We start from the raw sequence: 26486 nt of genomic DNA, 5'->3' as shown, positions 1-26486 counted from the left end.
CCTTGCTGCCTGGGCAGGCAGCGCAGAGCACTTTAAAGACCGCCCCGCCCAGGCAGCGCAGAGCACTTCCCCCCCTCAGCTGTTGGACGGGGACCCGCCCAACAGCTGAGATTCGGACTGGGAAGGGGGGAAGTGCTAAACCCCCACCGCCCCCCTTCCCGGGACTCCTGCCCGCCTTTATTCGGCCTAATTGATTTGGGAATTCGGCCGAATTCCCCGGATCTGAATCGGGGGAGTTCTAACTTCAGCATTTCCCAAATCAAAATGGGGCAAATTTTGCCGAATCTGAATTTTCCCAAAAAAAAAATTCAAAAGCCCTACATTTTGATTTGGTTTTGCAAATAAGTAATTCAAAGATTGCACTGAGCTTTCTTGCAATGCCCAGTTTTTTCATCTCAAGGCAAACACTTCATATGATTGCACTGATGATTTGTTTGCAATGTAAAATGAGCAGTATTTTGAGGAGCTGTGGCAGCATTGAGTGTGGAGGCTGGCCAGGTACCCACTGTTTGGTGCATGCTGGTCCCAGGGTCAACCTGGGCTGGTCATACATTATGTACAATTAGCTGCATTTCAAATGCAACTTTTGCACCTCTGCAGTCACCTGGGTAGCAGCATTCACCATTTTGTATATGCTCAGGATTTGCTGAATTGAACTACAGTTCCCTCAATGACTATGCCCATGCAAAACAGAGAAAGTGGAAACAATAGAACATGTTATGCTGCAATGTCCCTTCTACAACCACATAAGATTGCAGTACATTCTCCCAATATTGTCATCCTTACCTGGGAGATCGGAAGAAGCTAAAGTTTCCCTTCTCTTAGCAGAGTCCTCTCGGAGCCAAATTTTGCCTCCGGTCTAGTGGGATTCGTAAACGGATAATTTAAAACCTTTCCCCATAGAAGATCTTTCCTCCTCTTCTTCAAATCCTAGAATAATTAACTTTTATTATTTTATTTTATTAATTTCAACTAACTTTGATTTTTATTCAGAGCTGATATTGTATCGAAATAAAACTTGATTGATTGAACTACAGTTCCTAAGTGGCTGTGTGAGAAAGCAACACAAAGTATTTGTGAGCCGATTTAGAACATCCAATTAACACAAACATGCTCAAGTTTGGGAGTCAGTTAGGCAAAATAGGCAAGGCTGGAATAGCATAGACACAAAGCATGGTGTTTCCTCACCCCACCCTCACAGTAGGTTTAAAAATCCCTTGACTCCCCCCCCCATTGTGTTGGTTGGATGGATGTTGCATGGAAGAGAAGGACACAATTTAACACGATTCTGAGCACTTAAGAAAGGTTAGCAATATTTTTTTTTGCTGTATGATGTCCAATCAAACTGTGATTCAAACAGAGGGCATTTGTGTGATTGGTACCTTATTGTATTAAAATGACTGCAGCCATGAGGACAGAAGTAAATGGACCTGAATTGCTCAAGTAATGAAGGTTTAATTTTTAATCCAAACCAAAGAATGATGGCTAGAAGAGTGAATTGTTCCCTCCCTGACACTTTAGCTCATTATGCTCCATTGTTCGAACACCTGTTCAGACTCCATTATCAAATGGAGAAAAATGCTGACAGGAAGCTACTGTGGGGTAGGGGTTAGAGTGTTGGACTGGGATTTGGGAGACCCAGGTTTGAATTCCCACTCTGCCATGGAAGCTTTCTGGATGACCTTGGACCAGTCACATACTCTCAGCTTAACCTACATCACAGGGTTGTTGTGATACTGAAATGAAGGAGAGGAGAACAGTGTGCACTGTCCCCACTGGGAGAAAGGCAGGATAGAAATGAAGTAAGTAAATACATTTTATGTTATTTATGATGATGATAAATAAATAAATAGTAAGAAACAAGATTCCACACAGGTACGATGGGTAGCAGGAGAACATGACATGACTCCCTGTACTTGTCAAGTTTATATATATTGCTTTATTGGATTAATCTGTGGTACTTTAAAGAGAAGAGCCCCGTGGCACAGAGTGGTAAACTGCAGTACTGCAGTCAAAAACTCTGCTCACGACCTGAGTTCGATCCTGATGGAAGTCTGTTTCAGGTAGCCGGCTCAAGGTTGACTCAGCCTTCCATCCTTCCGAGGTTGGTCAAATGAGTACCCAGCTTGCTGGGGGTAAAGGGAAGATGACTGGGGAAGGCACCGGCAAACCACCCCGCAAACAAAGTCTGCCTAGTAAATGTCGGGATGTGATGTCACCCCATGGGTCAGTAATGACCCGGTGCTTGCACAGGGGACCTTTACCTTTACCTTTTTTACTTTAAAGAACTGCAATTAGTGTATAGTGTATTGCCCAGTTTGTGACTCATATGGCCTAGAAGCCAGTTTTCTTTTTAACGTGTTTTTAAGTGCACTGCTGGATTAAAGATTAATTTTGTTTAATTCCTTTTTATAGTGTTAACCTTAACCTCCTATGTTACCAGTTCAGTTTTGGGTTGGGTTTGGCCCTTTTGCATCCCTGTACTTGTATGTAAGTGAATTTAAATCGTCTGTGAATGAGATGCTTTTAGGGCTGTCGATTCGGTTCGTCCTGAACTGAAAACCAGCTGAATTTTCCCTAATTCGGCTGTTTTTCGGTTCGGGACGAACTGAACTCAAAAAAGGCGGGAAACGGGGGAGCCGAATTCGCCGACTTCGTGGGTTCAGTGAATAAATTTGGCAGATTCGCCGTTTCTCCCAGCGCCTTCACGGGGCTTCCATGAAGGCACGGGGGGGGGGGGGGCTTTAAATAGATTTGTGCCTCCCCTGAAGGCGCACGGGGGCCCCGAATTTTCCCCCGAACTCTGGATCTCGCCCGAATTTTGGGGATCAGAAGCGGGGGAGTTCAAACTTCGGCACGGCCCGAATCAAAACGGGCTGAATTTTGCCGAATCCGAATTTTACTGAATTTTTTTTTTCAACAGCCCTAGATGCTTTCTCCTATCTGGCTGAAATTTGAGGAGGCTTCATTCTTTAAAAATTTCATCCCAATTACTGGGGTAGGGGAAATTAAATCCTCAAAACAATTTCCCATGGAAAGCAATCAAAATGACTGCAAGCGAATTCCTAACACCACTAACTTTAATTCAAATATTATAAAAGCCAAAAAAGTTTTTAGAACCCCAAATAACCAGAATCTGATTCTGAATTCTCCCCACAATATTGCCATATAAGCATCAGCAGCCCACAAGTAAATGTGAGTCTCAAATTGGAAATTTTTACTTGATAGTGCAGATTGATGTGCACAAAAATGTACAGGGTTGGATCAAGTTGATGGATCAAGCTGATTCACTCTCCTATTGCAGTCCTCATGTTCATTGGGGGTTCCCTGTGCTCCAGGAGCAGTATTTGGGGATACATTTGATGCTAGTGGATTACTGACAAACCCAATTACTGGTGGATCCAAGCTACAGATTCTCAAGAGTAGCATAGTGACTGAACAGTGCCAACGCAACATCTCATGGCAACCAAATTCCTGAAGGTACCTGTCAATTGGGGCTCAGATACATTCCAATTCCAGGAAATGCTAAATCAGTGTCTCACCACGTTTCCGTAATATATCTGTTTCGGAGGCTTCTCACAGACCCTAAACCACTAAATGGGAAATTCATTTCAGGATTGAATGACTGTCATCCTCCTCCCAACTGTCCATCTGAATTCACCTTGGGAACGAGATCTCAGTCCTCGGCCAGGTCTCGGTTTCAGCTGGGCATGGTGCTTCCCAGTAGACAGGCCTTGCCTTCCCCCGGTTCCTATAAAAATGCATTTGACAGTGCTGATCAAAATCTGAAACCTTTGGATTACAATAACAAGCATAGTCAATGGGCAACATTGTGTCCGTGCACAATCCTTGCTTGGGTTAAGCAATTGCTCTGGGAATGAGAATGCCTGACCCACTTACATCGCAGTCTGAAGATTCAGGGCTCTGTCGTCTGCATCTAAGAAGTCGGCAATGCCTATAATGGATAGTTTGTGCAGAGTAAATGTAAGTAAACAGAGTGACATCTCATCTGCTGTGTGTGCACTCCAATGAAACTGCCTTATAAAAGCACTCTCTGGATTCAGCCAATTCTGCTGTGCAGTACAAACATCAGGGAGTTGAAATACTCCCGGCAGTACATATGGTGAGATTTTTGGTGGTGATTACCATGTCAGATAATGAAAAACTTCAGACAATTGTCAGGGTGTGTGTATATATATATGCTTATGTTTGTTTTCCCAAGGTATATCATGGTCTAACAACAGGATACATACAACTGAATACTAGAGAACAGCAAGATTAGATTCAATGGCAATATTATCTATAAGTCACAAAACAAAGGTTCAGCTTTTCACTTAACTTTTTGTACAAACTTAGTTTCTAGCAGTGCAATCCTAAGCAGCGTTTAAGGACTTTCATGGACTTAGAAGTCTGCTTAGGACTTCACTTTTTATTCAGCAATGATAGTAACTAACATCAACGCACCATGACTGCAGCCTTGTACTGATGTATGGCTTCTCTGTGGACACCACCATGTTGACTGCGTATGGGGTTTATTAGTGGTGCTGGGAGCAATCATTACCTGGAGCTGGATATTTGATGATTGCACTAGTGCAGTGCTGATGGGAGCTGGTAGATATGGAGGATTTATCAAACATGGCCAGTATTTGGCAAGGATGCTTGCAGCCTATCAAACCCCCATAGAGTCCCGAGAGTTGATAGTGCCCCTATTTCCACCACCTTTTCACTAATATTGTGCAATATCACATCAGAGAGGCATAAAACTGCTCGCTTCTTCAGGTTGATACAGAAAGAGAAAAACTGACCTGCCTTGCATAACTGAGAAATGGTTGGAAGAAAATGATGTGGTGTTTCTGTCCCAACTAACTCTGCCTGTTTATGCAGGCTTCCACCAACCCCACACAGGTGGCCAGGGAGGAGGTGTGGATATTATCCTCCTGGTAATAATTGTAGCTGTCATTGATTGTATGCTTCTTACATTAGAGACTAAGGATAGATTTGGCATGCTGCTTGTGGACTGGCTGCCTAGTTCCCCACTGGGAACCCTCTCTGAATCGGCAGAGGGGCTCTCACATTTGGTGCTGTAGACATCTACATTGATTGTTTTGGGTGACTTCAGCGTTCATGCTGAGTACTCTTCACAGCCAGCCCATGATTTTATAGCTTCCTTCACTGCCTAGGGCTGTGCATTTGGTAAAAACTAAACTGGAAAAAAAAACCCAAAAAGCCATTTTGGCAAATTTTGGGTTTGAGTTTACTGAGTCCACAAAACTGGGGAGGATGGCAAAGCTGAATTTGCAAAACCCCCCAAAAACAAATAAATATCTGGCTTTTTTGGGAAAGGCTTTCCATGGCTCCTGGGGGCATTTTTGCAGGTAGAGCCCCCAGATTTTCAGTGTGGCTCCAAGGGACTCTCCTTGCAACAACCCCCAGGTTTGGTTAAGATTGGGTTAGGGGGTCCGGAGTTATGGAGTCTGGAAGGGGTCGCCCACATCCTCCTATATAGCAAAGTGGCTGTATTCAGATTCTTTAGTGGGATCTTTGCTATGTATCTCAATGGAGGAACTGGGCTTTAAACAGTGGGAAAGTTCACCCCGCTCCTCCATAGAGATTCAAAATTTGGGGGCTCTACCTGCAAAAATGCCCCCCAGGGGCTGTGGAAAGCCCCATAGGCTTTATTGGACACAAATTTTTCAGGAAACCTGGAAAAAAGCCGAATTCCCATATTTACCGGTATGGGAATTCAGTTTATTTTGGGTTTACTGAAAAAAATCGGGACCAATCAACCAATAAACCTGAATCCGAATTTTACCGATTTTTTTTTTTGCACATCCCTATCACTGCCCTGTATGTCTGAAATCAGGATGGGACCAACATGGGAAAGAGGTCAGACCTGAGCCTTTGAGGAGAGTTCTTGTTTTGGGGGGTGGGGTGAAGATTCAGCCTGAACCATGGTCTGACCACTATCTATTCAAGGCATGGGTGAATATGTCACTGACATCATGCAAAAGGGGGGGTCAGTTAAAGTGGTCTGCCATGTGTACTGGATCCTTGCCCATCCCGGCTGCTAAAATCATATAAGAACCACAAGTAACGAGCCCTTGATGTCCATCATAAATCAGTCGCCAACCATGGCACCTTCCCTCAGCTACTCAAAGATTTCATCCACTACTAAAAAAAAAAAAAAAAGCACCACAGAAAACTGATGTGGCCAAATATTGCCCAGTCCCTAATCTGCCCTTCCTGAGAATAGATAAAGAGTTACTAGGATAGCTAACCTTGGAGACCTGGTGAACAGAACTTAGTTTCATGCTTTGGATGCTCTTTATAAATCCTTGCTCAAGCTGCTGAAGCAGGAAAAGCCAATGAGTATCTTGGCAATTTACCTATGTGGCCATTAATCCCAAAGCTGTCACATGACCTTGGCATTCAGAGACAGCTCTCTCCCCAGCTGCAGGAGGAGGAACCAACACATGATGAAAGAGTGGTCATTTGCTCTATGCAAATTACTGGCTCCCTAACACTTCCCATATCCACTTCAAGGCTTGTCCTTGTGTCAAAGGCATTCATTGCCCTCGATATATTGCAGTTTTCCTCACCCACTTTCTTGTTTCTTCATCCTATGTTTTGATCTCTGGGCATTCTTAGTCTTTTACTTACTTACCTTGCTCCACTGTTATATATGAGAAGATGCAGCTGCCTCATACTGAGTCAGACCATTAATCAATGTAGCTCAGTATTGTCTATGCTAACAGAAGATCTCCAAAGTCTCAGGAACGCAAGGTTCCTTCTTAACATCTGATGGTTGAGATCCTTTGAGATGCTATGGCTTGAACCTGGGACTTTCTGCATGGGTCCTAGCACTCAGCCACAGACCATCTCCTAAATCTTCCCTTAAATTCTTCCACTGCTGTCTTTGTGTTTCCTTTTCTTGGGCTATTTCAGAAATAGACCCTTCTGGCTCTGTATATCACATTGAGTCTGCTCCTTTTGATTGCCTTCTTCAGAGTTTTCAACAAAGCTTTTTTAACTCCATTTCACTATAATCATGTTTACCAATTCGTGGCCTCTCTGTCTCCTTTGTCCTGAATAGGGTTGCCAAGTGCCAGGTGGTGGCAAACCCCTGCCAATCCACCTGGCTGCCTGCCAACCAGCTGAGGGTCGGCGGGCAACACGTGCACGCGTGCCTGCCCGCAGCGCCACATCACTTCCAGTTTACACCCAGAAGCGCCACATCACAAGGGGCTGTTTACCACTCAAACTCCCTAGAGACTGGGCCAGCCCTATGGATTCCTCTGTAAGACTAGGTAAACGTAGTCCCATGTGCAAGCACCAGTTCAATACTGACCCATGGGGTGACATCATATCACAACATTTACTAGACAGACTATGTTTATGGGGTGGTTTCTCATTCCCCTCCCCAGTCACTGCTCATGACCTGAGTTCAATCCCAATGGAAGTTGGGTTCAGGTAGCTGGGTCAAGGTTGACTCAGCCTTCCATCCTTCCGAGGTCTGTAAGACTAGTAACTAAGAAAATGTTACCACCTTAACAATGAAGAAAAAATTATTGGTGGAACCCATATTTCAATGGGGAATCATGTTACTTTGTGGGGGGGGGGATCCTAGGTGGTATTCTATGTCAAATTATTTTGTTAGCAGAGCTTTAAAAAAGGCCTCTCACTGAAACCTACGACAGCCACAATGTTCGCTAGCCCAGAGAATGGTTTGGTGTGTTGGGTTCACGCAAAGACAGAATTGAGTAACAACAGAGAATCTGGGTTGAAAGCACAACTGGTATGACTTAGTTGGTGACATTTCCATCTGTCATTAATTTCTCTTTAAAACATAATAGTTTATTAATTATTAATTGAAACATTCATATCCTGCCTTTTCTCTCAATTCAAGACAGCTAGTTGGCTTGGGGAGAGAGGTTAGCCCAATTCCTCCATTAATTTTGTGCATGACTTGGGTTATCTTTCTGATGACTTTATGCATGGCAACAGCAGTACTCCAGCATGCTAAAACTAACTTTGGCCATATATATGTGGAAGCTGGCAATACCTCCTGAGAAGCAGAGAGTAGGAATAAATGGTCAGTTCTCACAATAGCGGGATGTGAGCAGTGGGGTGCCTCAGGGTTCTGTGTTGGGACCAGTGCTTTTCAACCTGTTCATCAATGACCTGGAGTTGGGGTTAAACAGTAAAGTAGCCAAGTTTGCAGATGACACCAAATTATTTAGGGTGGTTAAAACAAAATCGGACTGTGAAGAGCTCCAGAAGGATCTCTGCATACTGGAAGAATGGGCATTAAAATGGCAAATGAGATTCAATGTGAGTAAGTGTAAAGTGATGCCTATTGGGGCAACAAATCCCAACTTCACATATACACTGATGGGATCTGTGCTGGCAGTGACAGACCAAGAAAGGGATCTTGGGGTGGTAGTGGATAGCTCAATGAAGATGTCAACCCAGAGTGCGGCTGCCGTAAAAAAGGCAAATTCCATGCTGGCCATAATTAGACGAGGAATAGAGAATAAAACTGCTGATATACTGCCCTTGTACAAATCTATGGTGAGACCACACTTGGAATACTGTGTATAGTTCTGGTCACCACACCTAAAAAAGGATATTACAGAGCTTGAGAAGGTGCAGAAAAGAGCAACCAAAATGATTAGGGGACTAGAGCAACTGTTCTATGGGGAGCGGATAGGACACTTAGGGCTGTTTAGCTTGGAAAGAAGGTGGCTAAGGGGAGACATGATAGAGGTCTATAAAATTATGCATGGTTTGGAGAGAGTGGACAGGGAGAAGTTTTTCTCCCTCTCCCATAATACTAGAACACAGGGTCATCTGCTAAAGCTGGAGGGTGAGAGATTCAAAACAGATAAAAGGAAGTATTTTTTCACACAAAGCATAGTTAAATTGTGGAACTCCCTGCCCCAGGATGTGGTGATGGCTGCCAGCTTGGAGGGCTTTAAGAGGGGAGTGGACATATTCATGGAGGAGAGGGGTATGGCTGTTAATTAGAATGGATACTAGTCATGCTGCATACCTATTCTCTCTAGGATCAGAGGAGCACTCGTATTATATTGGGTGCGGTGGAACACAGGCAGGATGGTGCTGCTGCACTCGTCTTGTTAGTGGCTTCCTAGAGGCACCTGGTTGGCCACTGTGTGAACAGACTGATGGACTTGATGGGCCTTGGTCTGATCCAGCAGGGCCTTTCTTATGTTCTTATCCCCTCCACTCCTATCTTCTCCAGATGGCAATGGGCTGCTGATATTGGTGGTATCTCTCCCTGTCTGTGCTGGATGTCAGAAGCAGCATTCCAGGTTTATCGTTTTGAGGCCTTTGTTTTTGTGAATTTCTTTTTTTGTGCTGGGAGCACCCAGGTTGCCCATCGGGTAGCACTGCCGCAGAAACACCTTCCACTGTGTCACATAGCAGTTAAGTACCTTTGTCACATTCCACCTTGTGTAGACCTGATTGCTCATTAGGACAAAAAATGCAGGACAAGATGTAGGAAAGAGACTGTTTTTCTCCCTATAAACCCTTCTAGGCAGTGGAAGTGGAGGATCTTCTATGCACCTGTTCAGTCGGTGTGACAAACGCATAATAGATCACAGAGCATCCACCTGGAAGCAGATTCCTGGCACTTGGAACCTCATAAAGTCTTTACCTTCCAGTTCATTAGGTGAGTGTTTGCTGGAAAGTGCCCTAAGAGATACATCAAGCATGCCAGTGGAAGACTGTGCCTGCAGATTATCCCCAAGATTGTGGAGACGATCAAAAGTTCGGGAGGGGGGTGTTAAAAATGATAACTTAATATCTGAGAGGTAAGTGTTAGTAATTAGTCTGAAACACTTTGATCATTAATGCATGCAATCAAATTATCATCAAGAACGTTCCACAGGCAGCCCCTCCTTCTCCTCCCCTCCACCTTTCTCTCCCTCCTTCCCCTGCCATTAAAAAAAAAAGAAAAGCTGTTGGCAGTCTGCAAAGGTAACCACCATGCTAGAGACAATGTTTCCAAAGGAAGCTGCTGCTCCCTAGCGGTCAGCAAAACAATCCAAGCTGCAGCCCAAACCCTCAGCCGAAGGAAGGAGGGTCCCCCAAAGAAAGGCCAAGCAATAAACTAATGGTCCTGGGCCTTATTCCACCCTGCGTGCCAGCTCTTTGTTATCTGCTTAGATATTGATTACGATCCCAGTGGAAATCGCTCAAGTTTTCCTGCTTTGAGTTCTTAAGTGAAATTAAAAGCATGCAGTTCATTACAACCCTTGCTCTTACCCCTCCCCTTTCCCCCACTCTGATCTTTTGGCTGGCCGCCGATCACTGACAGCCAATTACACCCACGGGATTAGCAAGCTTTTTTCTTTCTGTTCACATGCCCATGTACTCGCTGTCCTCAGGAAGGAGGAAGAATAAACCACACGATGTGGTGAAGGAAATGTATCTCTTAGAAGCCAGCTACAGGCACTCTGGCTTTCTGAACCAATGGGTCCATTTGTCTATTAATGACAAGCAAAAAAATATCAGCATCCCACTGCCGGAACCCCTTACAAATGTAAAATATGAATGCCCTCCATAGCCCAAAAGCACAGGGAGGGTTGCAGCATTTATACACAAGCAAGACAGATCCATCCATCTCCTTGATAGCCTCACTATGCAAGTCAGAAATGTAGCAACCAAGGGTAAACTGGAAAGAATATGAAGGGCACAGAAGAGATGGATGAAAAGAAGGGAGAGAATAAAGAAATACAGAGTATGAAAATTGGCAGATCCGGTTTCTTTCTGTTCTCTATCACTCCCTTCAAGTAAATAATTGTGGCTAGGATAACCAGCTGTGAATGGGTTCTCGGTCTGTTTCTGTGTTTCATTTTGATCCCTCTCTTCCTCCAAGGAGCTCAGAGCAGCAGATGTGGTTTCCTCCCCTCCCTAACAATCCAGTGTGATAGGTTAGCCTGACTGGCCCAGAGTCAACCAGTGAGCTTGTGGCTCAGTGGGGATTTGAACCCAGCTCTTGTAGTCCAGCTCTAACCACTACACAACACTGGTTCTCTAAAGGTATTCAAGATGATAAGTATTCGCTTTTATGATCATAAGCTATTCAACAGACTGCCTCCAAATACTGGCTGTATATGTTTGATATTTCATTGCTTCCTAGGAATGGGGCTGGTGTCGGAAACAGAAAAAAAATTGTTCCATATATATTGCATCCCTAATTTTTTGATTTGCCCCTTTATGTTTCCTTGCATTAACAAGTTTCATTTTGTCATCCTTCCACACTAGGCTTCCTGTCTGCCTGCTTTCTGAGAGATGAATCTTCTCTTTCCCGCTGGGCCCAAAAACCTGCGCCTGACTTCTGGAGAAGCACTCCTTCGGGTATTCCGTGTGGTTTCCTTTTGAAGCTGCACAGGGCTCCAAGTTGCCACCCAGAGTTTTACTGATGCCAGTTCTCAGCAGGAGTGAAAAAGAAATCCATTTCTGGGAGAAATATATATTTTTGACAAGCCGATGCATTGGGTATATTACTGTGACTGTTATAAAGCTATTTCATGAAGTGCCGACATTGTTCTAGATGCTATAAAAAATAGAACTAATGCTGAGTTAAAATGGAGCAGCCTGTTTCATGAATGCTTTTACTGCTAGTGGCAAGTGGCCTCTTTCAGTGACGTGTCAGTGCCTCACTCTGAATTGGCTTTGGGGCACTGGGTTGGATTCAGTCAGTTTTACTGCTAAATCTTGCCCAACTCCCTTATGTATCAAAGTCCCTGTCTCACATGGTGTTTGTTCATGCAGGTTTCATAGCCTTTTTGATGGCAAAAGGGAGCTTCCTCCTCCCTTTTACAACAACAGAAAAGTTGGCTGGATCCAACTCATTGTCATGCAGCCAAATGTCATGTAGCCAAAAGGGTTCAGTTCTGGGCCTGGTACTTTTCAATATTTTTATAAATGATTTGGATGAGGGTGTAGAGAGACTACTCATTAAATTTGCAGATGACACCAAATTGGGAGGAGCAGCAAACACACCAGAAGATAGAGATAGAATTCAACGAGATCATAACAAACTGGAAAAGTGGGCGGATATGAACAGGATGCAATTCAACAAGGATAAGTGCCAAGTTCTGGGTAACAGAAATGAGGGACATGCATACTGGATGGGGGATACACTTCTGGGCAGCAGTGTGTGTGAACAAGTTTTGTTCCTTGGTTGATTGCCTCTTGCTGTGCCTTCTCTCAGGTCAATTCATTCTTCTTCAGCTTAGGCAAAAGTGTTTTCATTGATAGGGTCATTGCTTGGAAAATGGGCTGCCTGGAGTAGTAATGATGGCCCCTTCACTTCCTATTTTTCATAATATGTGTAGAAGTGTCTTAGGAGAGCCTTTTGTGGTAATACTAGAACTCAGGGGCACCCAACATAGGTGAAGGGAAATAGATTCAGGATGGACAAAAGGAAACATTCCTTCACTCAAAGAGGGATAAAACTGGGGGATTCACTGCCAGTGGACATAGTGATGGCCATTAGCACAGATAGGTTCAAAAAGGATTAGACTGGTCATTGTGCCTCCACATCCACAGGCAGCAAATGCCTGAAGCCCAGTGTTTGGAGACAACACTGGGGGAAGGCCTTGGCCTTAGTCCCCTGATTGCTGGCCCTCCAGGGCAACTGGTAGGTGCCTGTCTGAAGCAGGATGCTGGACTAGAACATAAGAAGAGTCATGCTGGATTAGACCAAGGCCCATCAAGTCCAGCAGTCTGTTCACACAGTGGCCAACCCATTGGTGGACCTACATTTTTGAACTGTTTTGGGGGGGCCCTTCACAACCAGCAACAATAGGACAACATTCAACAAGGTCCAAGGGGCCTCACTGCCCTTGCAAGGGCCTCGAGGCCCAAATGGCGGAGAACAGGGTGGTGGGTTGGAGTCCTTGAAATGGGCCATACAGTGAGCCCCTTCCCACCAGCAACGAGATCTGGGTAACCTCTTTTATCTTTCTTCAGTGGGGTTGTTCTGTGGCCGATGTATTGGTTCATTCTCTAAGAGAGAGGTAGAAAATCATCTGAGGGGGCTCGTTAGAATAAAGAGGTGAAAATCTGATTTTTTGTATTAAAATGTACAAGTGAGATGAGTGCAGCCTGAATTGAGAATTCAAATGTCTTTTTATGGTTCCTGTTGGCTCTAGCCTAAGGGGTGAGCTACAGAACTATTAAGCCACATTCGGTGATCCAGCTGCCAAAATGTAGGCTATGAATAGATTCTGGTGAGCTCACTGAGCCCATACAGTTCGGGGGTCAGGCACTGAAAGCCCCCGAGAAAATTTTGAAATTTGACCAGTTACAGGGGCATTTTGAGGCCATAAGAAATGGGTATTAGAACATATTCAAAGGTTAATATTAAGTACTATAACCCATTCTTATGATTCTATCATTAAAATAGCCTTATTTTAATAACAAATACTTTAAAAAAACTCCATCGATTTTGTTAAAAAATTCACTCATTAAAAAAAAAGTTGCTTCAGGACCCCTCTGGGATTATGGGCCCTGAAGCTTAAGCTTAATTAGTTTCATAGTAGATCTGCCACTAGGCTAACCAGGTGCCTTTAGGAAACCCACAAACAAGACGGCTGCAAAAGCATTGTCCTGCCTGTGTTTCACAGCACCTAATATAATAGGCATGGTCGTCTGATACTGGAGAGAATAAACTAGATGACTGATCTGCTCCAGCAAGGCTCTTCTTAAAATAAAAACTTTGAAGAATATTGCTACTTGGAGAAACAATTTTTGCCAGATAGATGATTAATAACAGTTCATCCTTATTCATGTGTATTTGTTATTAATTTGTGCTTCTGTTGTACGTGCAATTTATATGTAACATTAAATAAAAAGGAAAAAATATATAACTCATGTTATACGAACATCCACTTAGCAAATAAATGAGATCATTCAGTATTTATCTTTTCTGCTGAAACAGAAAACACTAGTATAATAAAAAAGGAGACCCAGGATGATCAAAACCAATCCGGTATAATTTTACGCCACGATGTCACAAAAGGATCTATATCTTTATCAGGTTTCTCTCACTTGAGAGATGAAAATAATATGGATGCCTGTTAGAAATTTGGTCTATCCAGTATATCTTTCAGAAATACATTGTAAAGACGTTTGACAGTTTCCAAAGTGAATTACTGGCTCAGAGGCAGCTCTGCCCCTTGTCCTGTATAAATACAAACACTGCAGCAAACAGACGAATGCCCACAAACATGCTCTATAAGGATCAGAGTTCTTTTGCCTATATTTTAATTCAGGATGATCAACTGGTCTGTTTGGCAGATGCCAGAATGCAGTGGTCTCCTGGCTTGAACCACACATTTTCTTCTTCCTGTTAGTTTTAAAGAACATTGTGAAATACATTTCATATTATGGATTATATAGATCAGCTACTGTTCTTTCAGTTGCTATTGCCCCCACTCCCAAAATGCTTTTCATAAGACTTTCCTCTGCTTGATTAACAGAAGTAATCACCAGTTTGCTTCACTTTTCTTTTTCTTTCTTTCTTTCTTTCTTTCTTTCTTTCTTTCTTTCTTTCTTTCTTTCTTTCTTTCTTTCTTTCTTTCTTTCTTTCTTTCTTTCGCTGTCATCAGGGCTATTCCTGTGACTCTAGAGATGCTACACTGGACCCAATAATGTTCAACTTCCATGCTTTGAGCAACATTAAGAAGTTCCCTGAAACCAGTTTTGAAACCATAATATGAGAGCCAGCGTGGTGTAATGGTTAAGAGCAGTGGTTTGGAGTAGTGGACTCTGATCTGGAGAACAGGATTTAATCCCCATTCCTCCACATGAGTGGCAGAGGCCAATCTATTTTGGGATTTGTTTCCCCACTCCTACACATGAAGCCAGTTGGGTGACCTTGGGCTATTCACAGCTCTCTTAGAGCTCTCTCATCCCCATCTACCTCACAGGGTGTCTATTGTGGGGAGGGGTAGTAGGGAAGGTGATTGTAAGCTGGTGTGATTCTCCCTTAACTGGTAGAGAAAGTCAGCATATAAAAACCAACTCTTCTTCTTCTTCGACTGGAAGGCTTTATATGACAAGGCAGAGCAATGAGCTTTGAATCATATAGAGGAAGTAGACAGAGCATCCTATATTGGTGCTGTAGCGTTCTTATTAGGAACCAAGGATGCATAAAAACATCAGGGCTTTTGGGTGTTTTTTTTTGTGTGTGTGTGTGAATTCTCTTCCCAGAATGGCCTGCTTGGACAAATAGGATGCCATTCAAAACTACACCGGCAGGAGCCCTGAAGAGTTCGCAGCCTCCAAGTTCTTATAAGGTTGTTCTCCACCAGAAACAGAATGTGGTAGCTTGCAGGGTTTCTTTCTGTCACAGGAAAATATATATCTTATATATGCTTGCTTATTGTGAAGTCTGTTTTAAAAAGCTAAATATATACATTTAAAATAGCATTGCAGACTGACAATAATCCTGGAGAGAGCTGAGAATATTGTGGGAGGAGATAATGTACTCCAGACAATAAAGGAAGACAGCAGAAGGAAGCTTATCTTCCTGAACCCCTATTGCCTATTTAAACAATAATCCCCTTCAAAAATGATGCTTTCTCTGTCTATGTTTAAAATACATAATATTCAGTGGGTTCATGTGGCTTTTAATAGCCTGGATAATTTTCCATACAGCTAATTCCAAAAATACATTCCATTTTTGCTACTGCAATTTGTAGCGGGGGCCATTCCCTGAAAGGAAGCACTGCGCTGCAGGTTCAGCTTACCCAGGGACATTTTGTTTCGCAAACAAGCGGGTTTCTCAGTCAACAGATGTGTGACTGAACTTAACTTCAGGGAGGTTTTGTGGTGAGTGAGTGATTGCATCCTTCCTCTAGTGCATCCAATGTTTCTTTTACAAAGGAAGCAATCTCAGCAGGCCTTACTCTGTCGCCACTCAGTCAAGCTTCTTCTTTTTTTTTTACTGCAAAGATGTCAAAGGAATAAAAATTATTGTGCTTTGTTTGGCAACTGCTGTCTGTCTCAAAAAGACCCAGATAATGAGGGGGAATTTCTCTCCTCATGAAGTCAGAACTGAAACATGGTAGGAAGGAATGGGTAGACTTAACACCATGTTCCTTTACTAGGGTTGCCAACCTCCAGGTACTAGCTTAAGATCTCCTGCTATTACAACTGATCTCCAACTGATAGAGATCAGTTCACCTGGAGAAAATGGCCACTTTGGCAATTGGACTCTATGGCATTGAAGCCCATCCCCAAACCCCGCTCTCCTCAGGCTCCACCCCAAAAACCTCTCGCTGGTGGCGAACAGGGATTTGGCAACTCTATCCTTTACTGCTGTTAAGCCACCATTTTATTGGACTTTTTCTCTCCTTCTCCATCTTGATGAAAAGGCCACCTCTTTTCTGCCACACAAAGCTCAGAAAATGAGTTTCAGGTCATCTTCAATGTGGAGGCTGAGAGGCAGCCAGCAGGGAAGGGTCGGGGTCAAGCATAATCTTATCATGCTTACAGGGAAGAAAGGCAGGCTTGGGGGGGAATGAGCCTCCCTCTTTACCTAGTTTTCAGCCCATTAATCAGGACCACTAGTAACTAATCAAGAGCACTTTCGTACAAAGGTTCTGGCAGCTTTAGCACTCAAGCCTCAGAAAGGACAAAAGTTTTCATTAGCAGCTTCCATTAAAATATCCCCAGTACAGAGTAATCAAATTTGGAGTGTGTTATTTCTTGCCACCAATCCCAGTTTAATGAGGAAACCCAAACAACCTGCAATGTACCTCTTTCCCAGTTTGAGACCTCTCCCCTCTTCCTGGACCAGGGATCTCCCATCTTATGTCAGCTTCAGCGAATCAGGGAGCATAGCTGTCAGGTCACCTCCCTTTTCTTTGAGCCAAGGTACAAGGAGCCTTTATTGGCCACCAAGCTTCTAGAGCTACAACAGAGACTCCAAACTGCAGTTCTGCCTGCCCGGCACTACCACGGTCTTGTGAGAGGGAGAGTTCCATTCCTGGTACATTTGCATGCCTCCCTATTTATCTTCCCTTCTGCATCTCTGGTTGGTTTACTGCTTGGGTTGCTGCCTTGGACTTTAACAGACTGTCCTTCTGATCTGCTTCAAATCACTTGGGTGTGCTAATTAATTCCTTCAATAAAACTCTTTCTGATTTAACTTTATTCATGGTCACAGAATTTCTTCCAGACATGAGTTAGGAGCTTTGTCGCTTAATTAAATGAATCTTTGGCTACACTTGTGTTGATCATTGGGCAGATTGGGGTACACAGCTTGGTTTGAAACCTAAGCCAGCAACTCCTAGGAGTGAGAGTTGGAAGTAGGGTTGCCAGGTCCCTCTTTGCCACTGGCAGGAGGTTTTTGGGGTGGAGCCTGAGGAGGGCAGGGTTTGGGGAGGGGAGGGACTTCAATGCCATAGAGTCTAATTGGCAAAGTGGGCATTTTCTCCAGGTGAACTGATTTCTATCGGCTGGAGATAGGCTTACCAGGTCCCTCTTCTTCTTCAGTGGAAGGCCTGTTGCGATGTGGCACTTCCGGGTGTAAAATGCACCACAAGGGGCCGTTTTCCACTCAAATGGCTTCTTGTGCATTTTACACCTGGAAGTACCACATTGCAACAGGCCTTTACCACTCAAACTGGGATTTTGAGTGGAAACCGGCCCTTTGCAATGCAGCACTTCAAGATGTGAACTGGAAGTGACCTGTCCCTGCCTGCACAGATTGCCTGCTGACCCTCAGCTGGTCAGCGGGTGGCCAGGTGGATTGGTGGGGGTTTGCCTGCCACCACCTGGCACTTGGCAACCCTAGCTGGAGATCAGTTGTAGTAGCTGGAGATATCCAGCTTGTACCTGGGGGCTGGCAACCCTAATTGGAAGGAAGCTTTTATTCCTTGCACTTAGGATACCCAGGTGTGATTTGGGGTAGAATTAGAGAGTGGGCCCCATTCACATGGACACATGAACACATAGTACAGGTATTGGGGAGTGGTAGCACAGCTAGGTCGCATCCCTGTTACCATGATATGATCAGTTCTCACTTAAGTTAATTAGAAGATTCATAGTCTAGAGTTGCCAACTCTGGTCTGTGAAATTCCTGGAGATTTGGGGATGGTGCCTGTGCAGAGGAGAATATAGGGGTGGATTTAGTCTAGAATCTATAGTATACAATAGAGTCTGCTCTCTGAAGTTACCATTTTTCTCCTAAAAACTGGTCTCTGCTATCAGTTGTAATTCTGGGAGAACTCCATGCCCTACCTGAAGGTTGGCAACCCTAATTCAAGCATTTTAGTTGATGGGGTTGAACTGACCAGTCTTATATGGTGAGGGTAATTTTCAACCTGCCCTGATCTGGATGGCCCAGACTACCCCAATCTCATCAGATCTTGGAAGCTTAGCAGGGTCAGCCCTGGTTAATACTGGGATGAGAGATCACCAAGACAGTCTAGGGTTTCTTCGCAAAGGCAGACAATGGCAAACCACCTCTGTTTATCTCTTGCCTTGAAAACCCAAAAGGTTTGCTATAAGTCAGCTGTGACTTGATGGCTAGGGCTGTTGAATTTTTTTTTGGTAAAATTCAGATTCAGCAAAATTCGGCCCGTTTTGATTTGGGCCGGGCCGAAGTCCGAACTCCCCTGCTTCGGATCCCCAAAATTTGGGCGAGATCTGGAGTTCGGGGGGAAATTCAGCCCCCCCTGAACATGAGTCAGCAGTGTGATGTTGTAACAAAAAAGGCATATACAGTCTTGGGCTGCATCAACAGAAGTATAGTGTCCACCAGATCATGCAAAGTGATGGTATTGCTTTACTCTGCTCTGGTTAGACCTCAACTAGAGTACTGTGTTCAGTTTTGGGCACCACAATTTAAGAAAGATGTAGACAAGCTGGAACATGTCCAGACAAGGGCAACAAAGATGGTGAGGGGTCTGGAGACCAAGTCCTATGAGGAAAGGTTGAAGGAGCTGGGAATGTTTAGCCTGAAGAGGAGAAGACTGAGAGGGGATATGATAACCATGTTCAAGTACTTGAAGGGCTGTCATATAGAGGAGGGTGCCGAGTTGTTTTCTGTTGCTCAAGAAGGTCGGACCAGAACCAACGGGTTGAAATTAAATCAAAAGAGTTTCCGTCTAGACATTAGGAAGAATTTTCTATCAGAGCGGTTCCTCAGTGGAACAGGCTTCCTCGGGAGGTGTTAAGCTGTCCTTCCCTGGAGGTTTTTAAGAAGAGGTTAGATGGCTATCTGTCAGCAATGCTGATTCTTAGGCAGATTATGAGAGGGAGGGCAACTTGGCCATCTTCTGGTCACTAGGGGTGTGGAGGGGGGAGGTAGTTGTTAATTTCCTGCATTGTGCAGGGGGTTGGACTTGATGGCCCTGGTGGTCCCTTCCAACTCTATGATTCTATGACCATTGGTCTGACTCAGCAGAGCTCTACCTGTGTTATTAATTTTGAAAGGAACTTATATGACAATGACATAGAACTAAGCTGGATAGTGCAGGGTTAACTCTTGAGTGAGATTCATGGCCTGCTAATGAAAATCAAAATATAAAACTCTCTTAGTTTACATCAAAGTACTGAGGAGATCTGGCCCTGCTGAAGGAGTCTGAAAATCTCCCAGAAATGTTGCAGCATCCCCATCTATCTCAAAAAGTCATTCAATGAGATACACAGGCATTAAACTGGATCATTAAACATTGACATTGTTCATTGTTTTACTCTTTGTGTAACGCGGGTGAAAGGAGGTCAATGAACACTTAAAAATAGCTACAAAGCCATTGTTCCTGCTGTTAGCTCATTGAAGTCAAAAGATTTTTTTGACTTCATAACTGCAATGTATTTTTTTTTTATGAATGACCTCTTAGTTCACTTCTGGCCACTGGAGTGGTAAACCTGAAGGTCACACATCTTGTAAGCAGCAGCAACAAAACCCAGTACCATCTCTCAGTAAATAAAGCAAGTCTTTATTAATCTTTGCTTGGATACATGCTTGTTATGTACGTTTTCCCATCCCATAGTTGATTAATAAGCATAATATCATCTATGATCATTGCAGGAAGTATACCGTGAAAGATAAGCACTGAAGACCTCTAATTGTTTTCCTCTCTCTCTTGCTCTCCCTCTCTCTCTTTTTGGTAATGCTTCAAAATAATGGCCCTAATCATTATTAATTCCTTTGGTGTTCACTCGAATTACATCAATCACAGCTAACTCATTTGGTATTAATGTGGATGTCAGCGACACTTCTGCGGAGATTCTTTTTACTGAAACTCTGTGTTCATTAGTGGGATGGAGTCTTATTTTTGCCTGCTGTCGGGAGATTTGAAAGCGGCCGGTTTTGAAAAGGGGGCTGGTGGGGTTCTGTAATCATCCCAATGATTTTTCTTTGCTGGGGGGAATTCTGAACCATTCCTCTTACTGATAAGAACATGGCTCTTCTTGCTATGGCTGCATTCCCAGGCAGTTTCTTTTCTGACAAAAGTCCTGTACCTAAAGGCAAAAACTTCCCTTTTTTCTGAATGTGAACACTCAATCTTATGCATGTCACTTTGCCACCACTAGAAAGACCCCATATCTTTAATCACATGAGCCTCTCTGTGGATCTCACGAAAAGGTTGCCAACTCAAGCTTCGAAATATTTTGGAGATATGGGGTGGGAGCTCAATGGGGCTGTGACGCCATAGAATCCACCCCCAAAGCTGCCGTTTCCTACAGGGGAACTGATTTATCTAGTATGGAGATCAATTGTAATTCCAGGAGAATTCCATGTTTCATTGTGACATTGGTAACCCTAATCCACAAAGATTGTTGTCCAGCATTCATTGCCGTAAGGAAAATATAGGTGAAGACAATATTAATTACTTTTGCAAGTCAATGCATGACAATGAAGTTGTTGGTACACAGGGCTGTGCCAGAGTAGATTCAGCACTAATTATTGTAGCATAAGTGTTTTTATTAGAAATAATAATGTTAAGTCTGCTTCTAGAATATTTTCCAGCTTTCTTTTTCTTTTCTTTTTTTGAGGAGAAACTGGCAATTTTATTGGGTAGAAATACCCCCTCCCAAACACCCAGTTGTAACTTTCACACTCACAGAGGCAATGGACATCGGCCTTTTATACATAGCTTTTTCCCTCATGGTCACCCCTCCAACGACTTCGGGTCTTTGTTTTGATTATTTGAGATAAAACAAGCCTCCAAAAACATGGGCAAAATGCGGGGAAATGCAGAGGGAGAGTGAGGGGACCTCTGATAGTGGGAAACAGCATGCATAATCAAAACAAAGACGCAAAGTCATCGGAGTGGTGACAGTGAAGGACATAGCCATGCATAAAAGGCCTTAGAGTTAATCAGAACTCTTTCCCCTCATTGTCCTCGTTCAGCCCCTAGGCGTGTGTACTTCGTAGCCCCCCCCCCCCACTACCATGCTCTTTGGCATAGACTGCAAGTTATTCTATTCCTCTTCCCTTGTTCCATTTCCCAGATTAGAAGTAATTTGCAGGCTGGGACCTGAGGAGCAGAAGAATGAGTGAACAGATGTACAGAAGGTACACACTAGCATCCCAAAGTGAATAATAGCTCATCAGTTGCAGCGCATGCTCAGTCAAGGTCTGGTCATGGAAGGACAGCAACAACTAAAGTGTTCCATCAACCAACTTCATGGAGTAATTTGAATGCTGGAGCCCCAGGAAAGAGAGTGATATGTGCTAAGCTATATGGAAGATGAATGCTAACTCTCATTAGCAATTACTAGCAAGCATGCAGTGGTGCACATATGATTAAATGGGAGGGAAAAGGGAGTCCTATGCCAGTCCTCCTGTTGGATGAAGCCGTATTTTCCTTTCTTGTTTATTTCTTTTCATGTTGTTTTCACATTATTTATGGTATATTCTACTTATATACAATTGATGCAACAGACAAAAGTTCAGTAACATCCCTAGTATAAGTACAGAAAAAATGAATTACCTTTCCAGAGTCACCACTGACTCATTGCAACCCTGCAGGGTTTTCATGGCCAGAGTCATTCAAAGGTGGTTTGTCACTGCCTGTCTCTGTATGGCAACCCTGGACTTTATGGGTGGTCTCCCATCCAAGTACTAACCAGGGCTGACCCTGCTTAGCTTCTGAGATCTGATAAGAGCTGGCTTGCATGGGTGATCCAGGTCAAAACCTATTATCTTTCTACAGGTTTACAAAAAAAAAAAAGCACCTCAATTGTTGTGCTCTTCCTTCCAAAACCCATGCATCTGTCTTGAAGGAATCCTCTGACAACACTCTACTTTTCTTTGTGCCTTGACTATGAAGCACAGGCCTCACCCTAATACCAAGCAACCAACAACAAGTGATAAAGTATTGGATCCAGTCAGTGTTTTCATTCAGTCTCAGCCAGTTCCCCTCCTTATTACAGCCCCCACCCCATCCACTTTTTCCATGGAAGCCCCATGACCCCCCAGCTTAGTCCTTTTGTTGGTCAAAGGGAACCTCATCCCTTTTTCACCAGTGGAAAAGCTGCTTGGTTCCAGCCCAGTATATAAATATGGGAAATGAATCCATTTCAAACTGCTCAAGGTTATGATGGGATGGTTAAAGCATTTTGAATTGGCAGTTGATTGGCAGTTGTTTCAGGACAGACAAAAAGCATATTTTTTGCACAAAACATGATTCATTTATGGAATTCAGTGTGACAGGATGTAGTGATGGCCCTTAGATGGCTTTTAAAGAGGGTTAGACTACATTCATGTCCATCAATAGTTATTAGCATAGTAGCGAAATGGAATTTCTATGTCCAGAGGCAGAATGCTAAGGGAAAGCAGCAACAGGAGGTGGCTTTGGCCAATATGCCTCTTCCTGGGAGCCTTCCAGGAGACTGGCTGTGGCTAAGTGGAAGAGCATCTGCTTTGTATGCAGAAGGTCACAGGTTCAATCACCAGCATCTTCAGCTAAACGGTTCAGGTAGAAGATAGAATCATAGAGTTGGAAGGGACCACCAGGGTCATCTAGTCAAACCCCTTGCACAATGCAGGAAATTCCAAACTACCTCCCCGCTCACACACCCAGTGACGCATATTCCATTCCCAGAAGATGGCCAAGGTGCCCTCCCTCTCATGATCTGCCTAAGGTCATAGAATCAGCATTGCTGACAGCAGATGCTGTCAGATGGTGTAAAAGACCTCAGCTTAAGACCTCGGAGAGCTGCTAATCAGAGCAGACTGTCCTGTCCTTGATCGACCAGTGGTCTGAGTGAGTGTCAGGCTGCTTTATATGCTTATATGTTCAGGGCATCTAGTTGGCCACAGTGGGGAAAATAATCCTGGGTTAGCTGGACCATTGGTCTTATCTAGCTGGGCCCTTCTTCCATTTTTATGGAAAGATGAGTTATTTTAAGACCCTACTTTAAATTAAAATTCCCTTTGTTTTCATTGCCACTAACAGGAATTGTAAACATGAGTTTGTTTGTCAAAGCTCAGCATAACGTCTTCTTTCAGCAGCAAAGACAACAATGGTGTGCTACAGCTCAGTGTTTATTGCCTACTTTCCTTTTGAGTCAACTGGTAGAGAATCCTAATTGTAAGATTCTTGGTTGCCGTGACATGTAGGATTCATCTCTCTTTACCATGGCAAGTCCACCTATTAAGTGGGAAATTCCCAGGGACACATATTTCTATAACATCTTTCTGTCTGTCTGTCTGTCTGTCTGTCTCTCTCTCTCTCTCTCTCTCTCTCTATAATCTAAGAAGTGACAAAACTGAGAAGCAGAGCCCCTGGATAATCAGGCAAAATTTCAACAACTCTGCTGTCACCTGCTGTCACCTTTCCGCCGGGGAAAGAGAGAGAGAGAGAGAAATCCTCGTGTGTGTGTGTGCGGGGGTGCTTGTGCACATTCGCTCCTTTCTGTGGCTGCAGGGGGCGCATTTTTTGGGGTACAGACCCCAAACTTTGAGGGGATATTCAGACAAGCCTTCTTAAAAGACCACCCAAGTTTTGTAAACATTGGGTCAGGGGGTCCCGAGATATGGGCTCCCCCCTTTTTCTTCCCATGGCTGCAGGGGGTGCATTTTTGGGGGTACAGACCCCAAACTTTTAGTGGAGCTTCAGATGAAGCTTCTTAAGATACCCCCCAAGTTTTGTAAACATTGGGTCAGGGGGTCTCGAGATATGGGCTCTCCCCCTTTTCCCTCCCCCCCTTTTCCATTTATGTGGCTGCAGGGGGCGCTTTTTTGGGGATATAGCCCCCAAACTTTTAGCATAGCTTCAGACCATTATTCTTAAGATACCACCCAAGTTTTGTAAAGATGGGTTCAGTGGGGGCAGAAATATTGCCTCCCCCCCTTTTCTCTTTCCGTGGCTGCAGGGGGCGCATTTTTGGGGGTGCAGATCCCAAACTTTGAGCGGAGTTTCAGACCAGTGTTCTTAAGAGACCACCCAAGTTTTGTGAACATTGGGTCAGGGGGTCCCGAGATATGGGCTTTCCCCTTTCCCCTTTCCCCTTTTCCCTATTGGGATGAATGGATCAGCCGATCCTGTGCACCTTCTCCAGAGAAAACCTCCTGTGCCTAATTGGAATCATCTTGGATTACAAGTCTTCTTCAGCCCCTCTTGATGGAACAGAAGACAGCCACAGTAAGACCCCTTTGGGGGCTTTAATCTATAATTTTTCTCCTGTGTATGTGTGTGTGTGGGGGGGGGAAAGCAGAGTCTGTGTGTGTGTGGGGAGGGAGCAGTTTCTGTGGGTGGGGGGGAAGCCAAAGGGGGCTTTCGTCGGTTCTGCCTGGGGTGTGTGTTCCCCCTCGAGTCTCTCGCTCCCTGGTTTGAGGGGGGAGGTCTCAGTTGTGTCTTCTGGTTTTCCCTGTTGCAAAGGTGTTGTTTTACAAGGTTGTGTTGCTTTGCAAACTGTTGTCGGGGCTGGGAGCTTTGTGCGTGGGCGGCAAGCTCTGCTGAGAGATGCACATTAAGGGTGGGGGGGACCCCTTTCAGGGCCCATATCTCAGCCCCCCCTGACCCAATCTTTACAAAACTTGGGGAGTCTTTCAATAAACGTCCTTTGAAGCTCTGCTGGAAGTTTGGGACCTCTAGCCCCAAAAATGCCCCCCCAGAGCCGCGGAAAGGCGCGATTGTGTTTTTAATGGCTTTATTCGGCCGAATTTTTTCCCCGAACTTTGAATTCCCGCCGAATTGAACGGATCCGAAGTGGGGGAGTTCGGACTTCGGCATATCCCGAATCTAAACGGGCTGAATTCGGCCGAATCCAAACTATACCGAATTTTTTTTAATTCAACAGCCCTAATTGTATATTCAGAAAACATTTTCAGGATGAATTAATATGGATGTATGTGTTTCAAGATCATATTCACTGGTCCTATCCCCAGCTTAGACATGTTCAATATTCACTGTGAACAGAGTCCACACATGTACAAACCATGTATGTTTGTAACTTGTTCTAGGGTCCCAAGTCGTGCATACAGAATCATAAGAACATAAGAACATAAGAAAGGCCATGCTGGATCAGACCAAGGTCCATCAAGTCCAGTAGTCTGTTCACATAGTGGCCAACCAGGTGCCTCTAGGAAAACCACAAACAAGATGACTGCAGCAGCATTGTCCTGCATACAGGCATACCCCGTTACTGAAATTTATGGGGGCCCTGGCTGCCTGCAGGCCTTGCAGTGACGCCTGTGTTTTCTATGAGCACCATCTGTTATTTCAATTATTAAATTATTTATTATTATGTGGTTTTGGTAGGATTTTATTGCATTTTATACTGTTCCATTTCCTTTCCCTTATTTCTGTTCTTTACTATCCTTATTTTGTACTGTTTGATTGTATTCATTGTACATTGTGAGCCATCCAAAGAGTGAGGGTGGGGCTTAAAACTATATAAATCAAATAAATATTCACAAGTTTTACTAAACATGCAAGATTGGGGTAGGGCCAATAGGTGGTTGTTTTATCCCCCTTGTCTGAAGAAGGCTTCAATGAAACAAGGCCTGGAGACCAAGCCCTATGAGGAAAGGCTGAGGGAGTTGGGAATGTTTAGTCTGGAGAAGAGGAGGTTGAGGGGGGACATGGTTGCTCTCTTGTAGTATTTGAAGGGCTGTCACTTAGAGGAGGGCAGGGAGCGGTTCCTGTTGGCAGCAGAGGATGAGACTCACAATAATGGGTTTAAATTGCAGGCAAAGAGATACTGTCTGGATATTTGGAGAAAGTTTTTACAGTAAGAGTTGTTTGACAGTGGAATCAGCTACGTAGGGAGGTGGTGAACTCCCCCTCACTGGCAGTCTTTAAGCAGAGGCTGGACAATCACTTGTCAGGGATGCTCTTGGCTGATCCTGCATTGAGCAGGGGGTTGGACCAGCTGGCCTATATGGCCCCTTCCAACTTTATGATTCTATATATATATATAGAATATATAAAGCCAATAAGGTATTTTTTCGATATATATTCAGCTCAGTTATATCCATGTGC

This window comes from Euleptes europaea, chromosome 1 (assembly GCF_029931775.1).
Source record: "Euleptes europaea isolate rEulEur1 chromosome 1, rEulEur1.hap1, whole genome shotgun sequence".
Lineage (NCBI taxonomy): Eukaryota > Metazoa > Chordata > Lepidosauria > Squamata > Sphaerodactylidae > Euleptes > Euleptes europaea.
The sequence above is the reverse complement of the archived record's forward strand: the minus strand, read 5'-3'. Positions refer to the sequence as shown.